This window comes from Mustelus asterias, chromosome 3 (genome assembly GCF_964213995.1).
Source record: "Mustelus asterias chromosome 3, sMusAst1.hap1.1, whole genome shotgun sequence".
In the NCBI taxonomy this organism is placed as follows: domain Eukaryota; kingdom Metazoa; phylum Chordata; class Chondrichthyes; order Carcharhiniformes; family Triakidae; genus Mustelus; species Mustelus asterias.
Genome location: NC_135803.1, coordinates 100043018 through 100056690, shown reverse-complemented (window position 1 = coordinate 100056690; position 13673 = coordinate 100043018).

Below are 13673 nucleotides of genomic sequence, written 5' to 3'. Positions count from 1 at the left end.
GCCGGCATCTCCACTTCTTGACAGAAGCCAGAGGGTGGTTATAGAGAGTTGTTTTTCAAACTGGAGGCCTTGACCAGCGATGTGGCGATGTGCCTCAGGGATCAGTGCTGGGTCCACTGTTATTTGTCATTTATATTAATGATTTGGGTGAGAATATAGGAAGCATGATTAGTAAGTTTGCAGATGACACTAAGATTAGTGGCATACTGGACAGTGAAGAAAGTTATCTCCAATTGCAATTGATCAATTGGGCTATTGGGCTGACGAATGGCAGATGGAGTTTAATTTAGACAAATGTGAGGTGATGCATTTTGGTAGATTGAAGCAGGGCAGGACTTACTCAGTCAATGGTAGGGCACTGGGGAGAGTTACAGAACAAAGAAGTCTAGGGGTACATGTTCATAACTCATTGAAAGTGGAGTCACAGGTGGACAGAGTGGTGAAGAAAGCATTCGGCATGCTTGGTTTCATCGGTCAGAACATTGAATACAGGAGTTGGAATGCCTTGTTGAAATTGTACAAGACATGGGTAAGGCCACACTTGGAATACTGTGTGCAATTCTGGTCACCCTATTATAGAAAGGATATTATTAAACTAGAAAGAGTGCAGAAAAGATTTACTAGGATGCTACCGGGACTTGATGGATTGAGTTATAAGGAGAGGCTGGATAGACTGGGACTTTTTTGTCTGGAGCGTAGGAGGCTGAGGGGTGACCTTATAGAGGTCTATAAAATAATGAGAGGCACAGATCAGCTAGATAGTCAATATCTTTTCCCAAAGGTAGGGAGTCTAAAACTAGAGGGCATAGGTTTAAGGTGAGAGGGGAGAGATACAAATGTGTCCAGAGGGGCAAATATTTCACACAGAGGGTGGTGAGTGTCTGGAACAAGCTGCCAGAGGTAGTAGTAGAGGCGGATACAATTTTGTCTTTTGAAAAGCATTTAGATAGTTACATGGGTACGATGGGTATAGAGGGATATGGGCCAAATGCGGGCAATTGGGATTAGCCTAGGGGTTTTTAAAAAAAGGGCGGCATGGGCAAGTTGGGCCGAAGGTCCTGTTTCCATGCTGTAAACCTCTATGACTCTAAGGAAGGCCTGGGATAAATGTACACAAATTATTGAAAGTGATCGGGCAGGTTGAGAACGTGGTTAGGAAGATGGCCCAGGCTTTATAAATAAGAGTATAACAGCAAAAACTCTGGTTCGATCTTTGCTGGAGATTTTGTTCTGGACACATTGGAAAAGATTGAGACTGGAATTTTCCCGTCCCGCCTGTCGCGAGAATCATAGCAGACGGGGGCGAGATTGTGGACCATGCAAAAGTTTGTTCACCTCAGGTGGTATTTTCCAGTTTTGGGGCGAGTGTGCCTGGAAAATCCCACCCTTACAGAGGGTGCAGAAACAATTCATGAGAATAGGTTGAAGGGTGAGGGTCTTCAGGTACACAGATAGATTGGAGGAGCTTACTCCTTAGGGAAGAGAGGTTAAGAGGGGATTTGATAAAGGTATTCCCAATCCTGAGGGTTCTTTTAGACAGACTAGATAGAGAGAGAAAAACATTTCCCATTAGCAGAAGGGTCGAGAACCGGAGGTTACAGAATTGAAGTGAATGACAAAAGAATCAAAGGGTGTACAGGGAAAAAACTTCTTCACATGGCCTGAAAGGTGGTGGAGGCAAATTCAATCGTGAATTTAAGAAGAGAATTGGATAAGGACACAGGGAAAACCTTTGCAGGGCTACATGGAATGAGTGAGGAAGTGGACCAGCTAAATTGCTCTGGTAGAGAGTTAGGACAGGCTTGATGGGCTGAATAGCCTCCTTCTGTGCTGTAACTATTCATTGATTCGATGGTGCCCATGGCAAAAATACTATCCTGCAATCAACACCGCCAAAGCTGGATGACCTGGTCTGCTATGGGATCTTGCTATGCGCAAACTGGCTGCCACATTTCCTACATTCTAATGGTGGCTGCACCTCACATTGTACTGGATTGACCTGACGTCATGATAGGTACTCCAAAAATGTAAGTCTTTGTTTCCAAATTAACCTTACAACCACCAGAACTGTGCTATTCTTGATCAGCAGATAGAAAGCTTTCAATACAGTTCTCAAGGATAAGCGAGTGCATATTAATTAATCTCTGCCGTTCATTTTCAATCCTGCTGTTCAGATTCAAATGCACCTTTTGTATTCCCAACTGAATTTTTTTGTTGTTTTTGCCTCCGATCTCACCATTTTGGGTTTCCTAACTCCAGGGTGAGTCACTGCAGGGATCGATTTTATTTCCAAAGGCCAATGTGACAAGGATGGAAAGACAAATTTTGACAAGGACTCTGGGAATGATTAGCCAATTATGTAGAATGTCTGACATGCAAAAGCCACATTCAGTGTGATATATGGCTAATCTGTATTCCCAAAAGTGCTGTTGCACTCTTGTATAGAGCATCCAAGAGCTTTGAGTTATTTCATCAGGAGCCCTCCCACTCAGTCCCTGCCGAAGGAGCTATTTCAATGAAAAGACTTAGTCAACTCGGACACAAGAAAATACTAAATAAAAATAACTGGCCTCGCAATTCATCGTCTGCTGGCATATGATAGAAACAGAACAATTATATGTTCGTGGGGTGTGGGATAAATAGGAGTTGAGGAAAAACTAAACTGTATCATATATCATGTGTCATTAAATTTTTTAATTAAATGATGGGTACCCGGTAACTGCAATTCCTGTGTCGTGTGGCAGATCCAGAAGACATTACGGACCCTTGATAACTATGGGGCTGGATCTTACGCACCCCCCCCACCGATGGAAGAATTGAAGGCAGGAGACACATATAATACAGTGGGAAACCTGCCTGCTGCCTAGCTGCTCGTCCCTGTCCCTACTGCAATTATAGAATCTTTTGTGATGTACAGCTGCTAAGAGTCACTTGTGAAACATTTTGATTTCCTGAGTTTTTTGTGACATACAACTGATTTCATAAAGGTCAAGAAAGGCCCCATTGGGGCCAATCAAAGCTAGAGCAGGTGGAGAGAGGGTATGCCTAAGGCCCACAGGAAGTCACTGCCTCTAACACCTTGCCCAGCACCAGCTTACACAGCTCTCTGAGCCTACCACCCAGCGCAGGTAAAGTAATAGCATGGGTAGGTTGAGGCCCTTAAAAGCCTTAATAGGCCCAAGGGCTGGTGGGCTGCCTGTCACCATCTCCGGACCGCCTAAACATTCAGATAGGTTAGGGACAGATGGGCAGGTAGGCAGCAAGAAGGCCACCTGGTGTATTTTACATGTCCCCCTCATGCCTTCAAAAACTGGCTGGTGGAGGAGCATAAAATCCAGAGAGAAATAGAGAGAAACTGTTTCCAATGACAAAAGGGTCAGAAATCAAAGAATACAGGTTTAAGGCAATTGGTAAAAGAACCAGAGGCAACATGAGGAAAAATATTTTAACAGCATATTATGAAGTGGAACACACTGCCTGACTGAGAGTTGGAAGCTAATTCAAGAGAAAGTCTTGAAAGGAAATTATCTGAATATTTGAAGAGAAATAATGAAATGGCATGTGGGGAAAGACCATGGTAATATGTGACTACTTGGAACGCTTTCAAACAGCCAGCACAGGCATGATGGGCCAAATGGCCTCCTTCTGTGCTGCACCATTCTATGGAATTAATTGGCTGCTATGTTTCCTATATTACAAAAGTGACTAGATTCCAATAAGTATTTCACCGAGTGTAAAGAACATCCTGAGGCTGTCAAAGACTTTAAGTTTGTGGATTTTCTTCTATTTTATAATGAACGACTAATTTAATATTTTACAAAGCGTGTCCCATGCAGATTTTTAAAGTATTACACAGCTCCTTACTTGGGAATCATAGGCCTGAGTCACTGAAAATCCCTTTTCAAACCACAGAGAATGCTGCTTTAAGATTTGGGTGCTTAGCTTTGTTCTTCAAACTGAATGATAGCCATCGCTAACATCCTGAAAAGCTTCAGTTTATTACACTGCGTCCTCTGCTTTCACAGAAAATGTAACGTATCTTAAAACCATTGAACCGAGAACTAAAAATCAGCTGAAGGTAAATAAATAATATTTTCATGACAGGTTTGCCTGCAGAATTCGATAGTTTCATGAGGATTCATGCTTTACAAAATAAATAATTAGTGTTACTTCCAGGTGGATAGAAGTGAAAAATAAGAACTAATGTTAAACTTGTACAGAACCGTGGTTAGAACATACTTGGAGCAAAGGCAACATTCTAGTCTTCATATTATAAATACTAAATAAAGACATTGGAAATTATTCAAAAAAGATTCATTAGAATTATACCGGGCCTGAAAGGTTCTAACTATCAGGAATGAATGTCCGTGCTGTGACCATTTCTCCAGAAAAGGGAAGGCAGAGAGGGTTACTTGATGGAGGTCTTTATAATTGGGCAAAGGTTTAATACAATAGAGATGCTATTTTAGTTTGGGGACACCAGACCCAGGGGTCATATATATTACATTCCAATTCCCTTCCTGCATCTACTGATGCACTAAGGCAGACTTTTGTCTTGTTTCCATAGCTAGTAATTCCCATAACAGGTCAGTAGTCTGTCGCCAGATGTTTACACTTTGAGGGGCTCCACTCCACCCCAAGCACGGTTGACCAAGAGTCTCTCCCACTCTTACTGCCAGCCATTGATGTATTGGAAGAATTTTGCAGTTTGGCCCTCACCTTCCTTGGCCAGCAAGTCTTGGCTGGGGAGGGGCTTGAACCTGGACCTTCTGGCTCAGAGGCAGGGATGCTACCCATTGCGCAACAAGACCACTGTACCTCTAAATAGTCACTAATAAATCCAATAGGAATTCTTTGCCCAGAGAATAGTTAGAACGTGGAATTCACTATCACAAGGACCTGTTGAGGCAAATAATAGAGATGCAATTACAGGGAATCTAGGTAAATACAAATGGGAGAATGGAATAGAAGAGGCCAAAAAAGAGTAAGAGAAGCTTATGAGGAACATAAACACTACATTGGATCAAATAGGCCTATATTCTTGCTATACATTCTTTGTAATTCTAAATAGTTTGGAGAACTGTTGGTACAGCGGCAGTTAGAGAGGGAATTGACACTCGATAGCAATCAGGAGAGGATACATTGACCAGCAGGGTGCTCCTACACTGCTAATTGAGCTAAGATCAGCTAATGCCAAACCGGTCTGGAGACTGAAGCTAGCATCATTCTGATTCTGCCTGTGGCTTAATGGAAAACATTTTTGCCTCTGAGTCGAAAGGGTGTGAATTCAAGCTCAACTTCAGAAACTTGAGTACAAAATCTAGACTGCAGTGAGAGGGTGCTGCACTGTCCCTGGTACATCGTCTTGGTGGGATGTTAAACCCAAATTCCAGCCTGCTCTTTTTGGTGAGCATAAAACATCTAGCGAGGCTATTGAAGAAAGAGCAGAATGTTCTTACTGAATGCCTGATCAAGGGGGCATAGCCTTAAAATTAGAGCAAAATCATTTGGGGGTGATGTCAGAAAGCTAAGGCTTACTCATATTCTCATGTTCCTTTGATCATGTTCAAATTGAATGACAGAACAGGTTCAGGAGGCTGAATGGTCTACTCTTATACCATTCCTCCATTATAAATTAGCTTGCCAATATCCACTGTTTAGACTGAGTCACAAGGAGTGTTCACCTTGATTCAATACTGAAGAAATGCATGTGCACATGGAAGTTGTAGTAGCTGGCCCGTTCAAGGGGTGTGCATCGGGTGGGTAATGTGACCCAATCACCCTATGGGTAATGAAACCTTATAAGCTCAGGAAGCATGAGTTCAGCTGTGAAGATGCTGTCACCCTTTGGGAATGAACGTGGTCGTTCCCATTGAAGAAGGGAAAGGGTTAATGTATTTTGTACCTAAAGGGAAAGAAAAGTGGGGATATATATATACAGCATAGCTCTCAATACTAGTCACGAAGCAAACTCCAGACCAGTTACAAATCAAAAATACAATGTACAGCTTCTGATCATGAAGTAAACTCCAGTTTCCTGCTCTTCCCCGGTTTCCCCTTTGAAGTTACTGGCGCAATTGCAGCTGTCCCAGCGGGGAGTCATCCTGTCAAACGGCCGTATCGCACTCCGCATCATGTAATTGCTTTCTTTCCTCAAACCACACACAAGGTATTTTGTACCTAAAAGGTTGAACTTTGTACTTAGAATGTATCACCAACATAACCCTTCATTGTGACTAATCTCCCCTTGTTTATACTACTCCTGACATTAATACAAGTTATTCATTCTTTAAACTCTTATTCTTATAACGATAGACAGTCAATGTGAATGTTAATTGTAAAGTCTTACCTTTTCTCCAAGCTTGTGTGTGGTTTGAGGACAGCTGCAATTGCGCCAGTAACTTCAAAGGGTGTAAGAGCGGAAGAGCAGGAAACTGGAGTTTACTTCGTGACCAGAAGGTGTACATTGTATTTTTGATTTGTAACTGGTCTGGAGTTTGCTTCGTGACCAGCAGTTGTGAATTGTACTTTTGAGTCGTGACTAGTCTGGAGTTTGCTTCGTGACTAGTATTGGGAGCTATGCTGTATATATATCCCCACTTTTCTGTGTTCAGGGAGAACTTTGGCTTCCGCTTTCAGGGGTCAGGTTCTCCCGCAAGCTTGTGAGAATGAAGCCTTACTGTATTTTGACTCAGATTAGTCTCAGAGGTATTTTGTTTACCTACAACACCATACCAGGAAGAGTTATTGCTTGAAAAATTGTATTGTGCACTTCGTGTGAAAGATGAAAATGCTAGCAAGAAGCTATATTTGGTGACCTCGCATTGATGTTGATATAGAAAAGGTTGTCAAACAGTGTGACCAGTGCCAGTCCCAGCAAGACCTACCAGCTACAGCCCCCTGCATCCATGGGAATGGCCAGGTAGGCCATGGGTAAGAGTTCACATGGATTACATTGGCCCATTTATGGGTGCAGTGTTCCTTTTGCTAGTGGATACCCATTCGAAATGGATGGGGGTATTCAAAATGAGGTCCACAACTTCGCACACCACACTTGAGAAGCTGCGCCCAAAACATACCAAAAGTACTTGTCTCAGACAATGGATCAACGTTCACAAGTGCCAAATTCAATAAGTTATGGTTTTCAATGGAATAAAACATAACTGTATGGAACCTTATCACCTCTCATCTCCCCAGCAGGAGAGACTGACGTAAGTTACAGACTGTTCAATAATTCTGCAAAGGAAACTCATTTTGTATTTGTCATCAGCCATGCAACACTGAAACAAATTTAATTAAAATTTATTCTCAATCATTTGCACAAATAATTCTGATAAATAAACGGAAGTTAAAGAAAAACATCCCAACTGACTGAATAGGAAATGAGATACACTGCACTTGTTTAGACTGCCTAATGTAAATGTAGTTCATGGCACCGCAACCTTTTGTCTAAATGTCAAAAACAAACAGGCTTTCGAGAGAAACTGAGGCTTTTGAGTAGAGGCCATTTCATTTCAGTGGTAATGGTGGGGAATGAATGGATAGTTGCATGATGCCTCAGGGGAATGAAACTTGTTTTTATGTAGCACCTTTCACAACGTCAGGATGCATCAAACCACCTTATAAGCAATGAAATACTTTTGACATTTAGCCACGGTTAGAGAACCATGGATGGGCAATATGTGCTAGCCTTGCTAGTGTCCACATCCCAAGAACAAATGAAACAAAAGCCGACATTTTCCAGCTGTTCCCGCTGCCAGGATCTTCTGGTCGGTAGATCCCACCGTCGGCCAACGGCAGGCCACCTCTGCCGCTGCAAAGCATGCCACGGAAGGGATCAGACGTGGAATATCGTGCTCAAAGCCAATTGGCGCACAACAAGTTCCCACAAACAGCAATGAACAGATAAGTCTCTTTACTTGTAGGTTGTGGAATAAATGTTGGCCAGGGTGCAGGGGGAAATTCCGCTACTCACCTTCAGATCTGAGCCATCAAATTTTTTAAGGTTTATCTGAGAAGTGGCCTCGGAACCATCAGCCTTCTGCTGAGCACCAGGTCTGGCCACAGTTACAGCAGCACCGCATCTCTTGTAATGTATCTAAAACCTTCCTTTGATCTCACAATTCAAAGGCGTGTAAGCCAGTTTGGTGCCATTCATTCGCTGCGCTCCATATGAAGCTCAAGGTAAGATCTAGCATGGCAATGGACATGTGATTCACTCAACAGAATGTATTGGAATCCCTCCCAAAGTTACAATGTCAACACTGAATGTATCTATATCTTCGTAAAGGTTTTCCATCTGTGCACACCTGTCCCTCGCGGCCAGATTTCTATGTCAATGATTAGCATTGTAAATCCCAGCATCAATCCTCAATATTAAGTATTCATTTTATCTTCTTATCAAGATTTTCTGTCCCAACAATTAATTGATGGGATTGAAAATCCCAGTTTGCTGGCTTCTATCATTGTACTCAGACTATAAAATAGCGTGAGTCATCACAATCCTCATGACCGCTTTGGCTTCAACTCTTCTCTCTCACATTCCTTTCAAATCAACCCTCCCGGAAGTGTTGGCCAAGTGATAAAGAAGGGGAGCCACTTAGTGCAGTGCTCCCTTCATTTCTATCTCCACGTTAAGCCTATAGTAAGGTGCTGCCATCCCAAAACAATAGCCATCTTCTATTCGAGTGTGCACACATGTGCTCATTAGAGATTAAATTAAATGATCTGCAAAAATGGACATTATGAATTAAGTGTTGAAAATGCTAACAATCACATAGCATTTAAACAGAGCGCTGGCAGGTTAATATTTCAGGCTAATATTTCTAACCTTTTATCAGAACTAGATTGATTCCTAAAAGACAGACAATCATTCTGCTTAAGTCTTTCCTTGCTCTTTTGTTCAAATGCCTTGAGACTTAATTGCTTTTCCCCAACGCCAGGAATACAATCCTTGATTAAAATGAAATACCTGAAAAGAGCCAATTCTTAATTGGTTTAAGACTCTTATGTGTCATACCTGATCTGCTGCTCCAATAGCTGACTGCGGTGCCTGGAGATTTTTCACATTTCCCGTTTCTTGAAGGTTGAGTTCCAAAGTGTAGGCAATACCGGGCTCAAACTTTTTCTTAAAATGGACTGATTTCTGGGACCTTCCTAATCCAAATTGATGAAAAGGAATGTCTGTGTTAAGGATTTAAAGAACATCATATGCAGGCGCATGCAGACCATACTAATTATATCAGGCCCTTATCCTGACTCGTGCAGGTTATTTTAAACTGCTTGGTTGATTGCAGAAAAAAATGAGATGTTATTGGTAAGGCAAATTAAACATTCTCAATCTGACATGGCTGCTTGGGTAACCATTGAATTTGACCACAAGTCCTTCACCCATTGCATAGATTTACATTGATTGCACAGCACCTCAACAGGCCCCAACTGCCCTGCTGGGCAAAGCAGACTGCTCATTCAGTGAGAGGCCACACCTACAATATTCCAAATGGCGAAAGCGTCAGGGAATGAAACTAGATTGATTACTTTTTCAGAGTGTCATAACGGCCGCATATTACTATGTAAAATACTGTAGCTCAGAAACAGACCCAATTGGTTCAATAGGACTGGTGACTCCACCACCCCTCTTCATCTAATCCAATCAGAATAACCTTCTTTTCCTTTTGGTCTTTGTGCATTTATCTAGTTCAGGTGGCTGGACAGCACTTTTACAATGCAGAGTGATACCAACAGTGCAGGTTCAATTCCCATACCAGCTGAAATTTTTCATGAAGCTCTTACCTCCTCAACCTTGCCCCTTGTCTGAAGTGTGGTGATCCTCAAGTTAAATCACCACCAGTCAGCTCGCTATCAAAGGAGAGAGCAATCTCTGGGACTATGGAGACATTTACATTTTAAACCTATCTATACATTAAGAACATAGAACATAGAACAGTACAGCACAGAACAGGCCCTTCGGCCCACGATGTTGTGCCGAGCTTTATCTGAAACCAAGATCAAGCTATCCCACTCCCTATCATCCTGGTGTGCTCCATGTGCCTATCCAATAACCGCTTAAATGTTTCTAAAGTGTCTGACTCCACTATCACTGCAGGCAGTCCATTCCACACCCCAACCACTCTCTGCGTAAAGAACCTACCTCTGATATCCGTCCTGTATCTCCCACCACGAACCCTATAGTTATGCCCCCTTGTAATAGCTCCATCCACCCGAGGAAATAGTCTTTGAACGTTCACTCTATCTATCCCCTTCATCATTTTATACACCTCTATTAAGTCTCCCCTCAGCCTCCTCCGCTCCAGAGAGAATAGCCCTAGCTCCCTCAACCTTTCCTCATATGACCTACCCTCCAAACCAGGCAGCATCCTGGTAAATCTCCTCTGCACTCCTTCCAGCGCTTCCACATCCTTCCTATAGTGAGGTGACCAGAACTGCACACAATATTCCAAATGTGGTCTCACCAAGGTCCTGTACAGTTGCAGCATAACCCCACGGCTCTTAAACTCCAACCCCCTGTTAATAAAAGCTAACACACTACAGGCCTTCTTCACAGCTCTATCCACTTGAGTGGCAACCTTTAGAGATCTGTGGATATGGACCCCAAGATCTCTCTGTTCCTCCACAGTCTTCAGAACCCTACCTTTGACCCTGTAATCCACATTTAAATTTGTCCTACCAAAATGAATCACCTCACATTTATCAGGGTTAAACTCCATTTGCCATTTTTCAGCCCAGCTTTGCATCCTATCTATGTCTCTTTGCAGCCTACAACAGCCCTCCACCTCATCCACTACTCCACCAATCTTGGTGTCATCAGCAAATTTACTGATCCACCCTTCAGCCCCCTCCTCTAAGTCATTAATAAAAATCACAAAGAGCAGAGGACCAAGCACTGATCCCTGCGGCACACCGCTAGCAACCTGCCTCCAATCCGAAAATTTTCCATCGACCACCACCCTCTGTCTTCGGTCAGACAGCCAGTTGCCTATCCAATCGGCCAACTTTCCCTCTATCCCACACCTCCTCACTTTCATCATAAGCCGACCATGGGGGACCTTATCAAACGCCTTACTAAAATCCATGTATATGACATCAACTGCCCTACCTTCATCAACACACTTAGTTACCTCCTCAAAAAATTCTATCAAATTTGTGAGGCACGACTTGCCCTTCACGAATCCGTGCTGACTATCTCGGATTAATCCGCATCTTTCTAAATGGTCGTAAATCCCATCCCTAAGGACCCTTTCCATCAATTTACCAACCACCGAAGTAAGACTAACCGGTCTATAATTACCAGGGTCATTTCTATTCCCTTTCTTAAACAGAGGAACAACATTCGCCATTCTCCAGTCCTCTGGCACCATCCCCGTGGACAGCGAGGACCCAAAGATCAACGCCAAAGGCTCTGCAATCTCATCCCTTGCCTCCCAAAGAATCCTAGGATACATTTCATCAGGCCCAGGGGACTTATCGACCTTCAGTTTATTCAAAATTGCCAAGACATCCTCCCTCCGAACATCTATTTCCTCCAGCCTATTAGCCTGTAACACCTTCTCTTCCTCAAAAACATGGCCCCTCTCCTTGGTGAACACTGAAGAAAAGTATTCATTCATCACCTCGCCTATCTCTACTGACTCCATACACAAGTTCCCACTACTGTCCTTGACCGGCCCTAACCTCACCCTGGTCATTCTTTTATTCCTCACATAAGAGTAAAAAGCCTTGGGGTTTTCCTTGATCCGACCTGCCAAGGACTTCTCATGTCCCCTCCTAGCTCTCCTAAGCCCCTTTTTCAGCTCATTCCTTGCTAACTTGTAACCCTCAATCGAGCCATCTGAACCTTGTTTCCTCATCCCGACATAAGCTTCCCTCTTCCTTTTCACAAGACATTCCACCTCTTTTGTGAACCATGGTTCCCTCACTCGGCCATTTCCTCCCTGCCTGACAGGAACATACCTATCAAGGACATCCAGTATTTGTTCCTTGAAAAAATTCCACTTTTCATTAGTTCCTTTCTCTGACAGTTTCTGTTCCCAACTTATGCCCCCTAATTCTTGCCTAATCGCATCATAATTACCCCTCCCCCAATTGTAAACCTTGCCCTGCCGTACGGCCCTATCCCTCTCCATTGCAATAACAAAAGACACCGAATTGTGGTCACTATCTCCAAATTGCTCTCCCACAACCAAATCTAACACTTGGCCCGGTTCATTTCCCAGTACCAAATCCAATGTGGCCTCACCTCTAGTCGGCCCATCCACATATTGTGTCAGGAAACCCTCCCGCACACACTGCACAAAAACTGCCCCATCCAAACTATTTGACCTACAAAGGTTCCAATCAATATTTGGAAAGTTAAAGTCCCCCATGCCAACTACCCTGTGACCCCCACACATATCCATAATCTGCTTAGCAATTTCTTCCTCCACATCTCTATTACTATTTGGGGGCCTATAGTAAACTCCTAGCAACGTGACCGCTCCTTTCCTATTTCTAACTTCAGCCCATATTACCTCAGTGTGCAGATCTCCCACGAAGTGCCTTTCCGCAGCCGTTAAACTATCCTTGATTAACAATGCCACTCCTCCACCTCTTTTACCAGCTTCCCTACACTTAGTGAAACATCTATACCCCGGAACGTCCAACAACCATTCCTGTCCTTGTTCTACCCACGTCTCCGTTAACCTCAGTTACTTGGTTCAGCTTCGACAAAGGGTTATCTGGACTCAAAATGTCAGCTCTTTTCTCTCCTTACAGATGCTGCCAGACCTGCTGAGATTTTCCAGCCTTTTCTTTTTTAACCTCAGTCACTTCTTGTGGTAGCAGGTTCCGCACTCTGACCACTCTTTGGGTGCAGAGGTTTCTCCTGAATTCCTTATTGGACTTATTAATGGGTATCTTAAATTTATGATCCTTGTTTTTGTTTTACCCTCATCTTTACTATGTTCTTCCTTTCATAATTTTAAAAGCCTCCATCAGATAAACCTTCAGGCTTTACTTTCCGATAAATAAAAGAGTTTTGATCTGTCCTGATAGGTATGGCCTCTCAGTTTTAGTATCATCAATGTAGAATTGTGTTTCCACATTGCCCGGCCCCTCGATGCCCTGTAATATGGAGACTGAAACAGGGCACAGATATCTTACAGATGCCTCTGTGCAAGCAAATATATTGGAAACAGGTCAGGGCCTATGGCGGTCTTTATTGAGCAGAGTCCATTTAACTGCACTAAAGCAGAGAGTCTATAATGGGCCCGAAACAGGCGCAAAAACGTGGTAAAGTCAGGTATGAGGCCATTAACGCGATCTGTGTCCACGCAGATTGCCACTTGACCGACGCCCGGGAATGGCTGCGATCCGATTCGCACCCGAAACGGGCGCAACAGCGATTTAAATGTATTTGCATGCATTTAAATTGAATTAATGAGCTGCCCACCCAATTTTATCAGCATTTCCCCCTTTACCACTGTGTTCACCAATCCGGATTTGTGCCAAAATGAACCTGCTGAATAAAAGTCTGAATCGGGCGCTCCAGCTGCTGAAGAGCGAGTTCAGAGCTTCCAACAGCTCTCTGACTCAGATCGGTGGTGGGGGGGTGAGGGAGGCTGGTCAGATCATTCTCTGGTTGGGGGGGGAGGGGAGTGAGGCCAGATCGTTGTCTG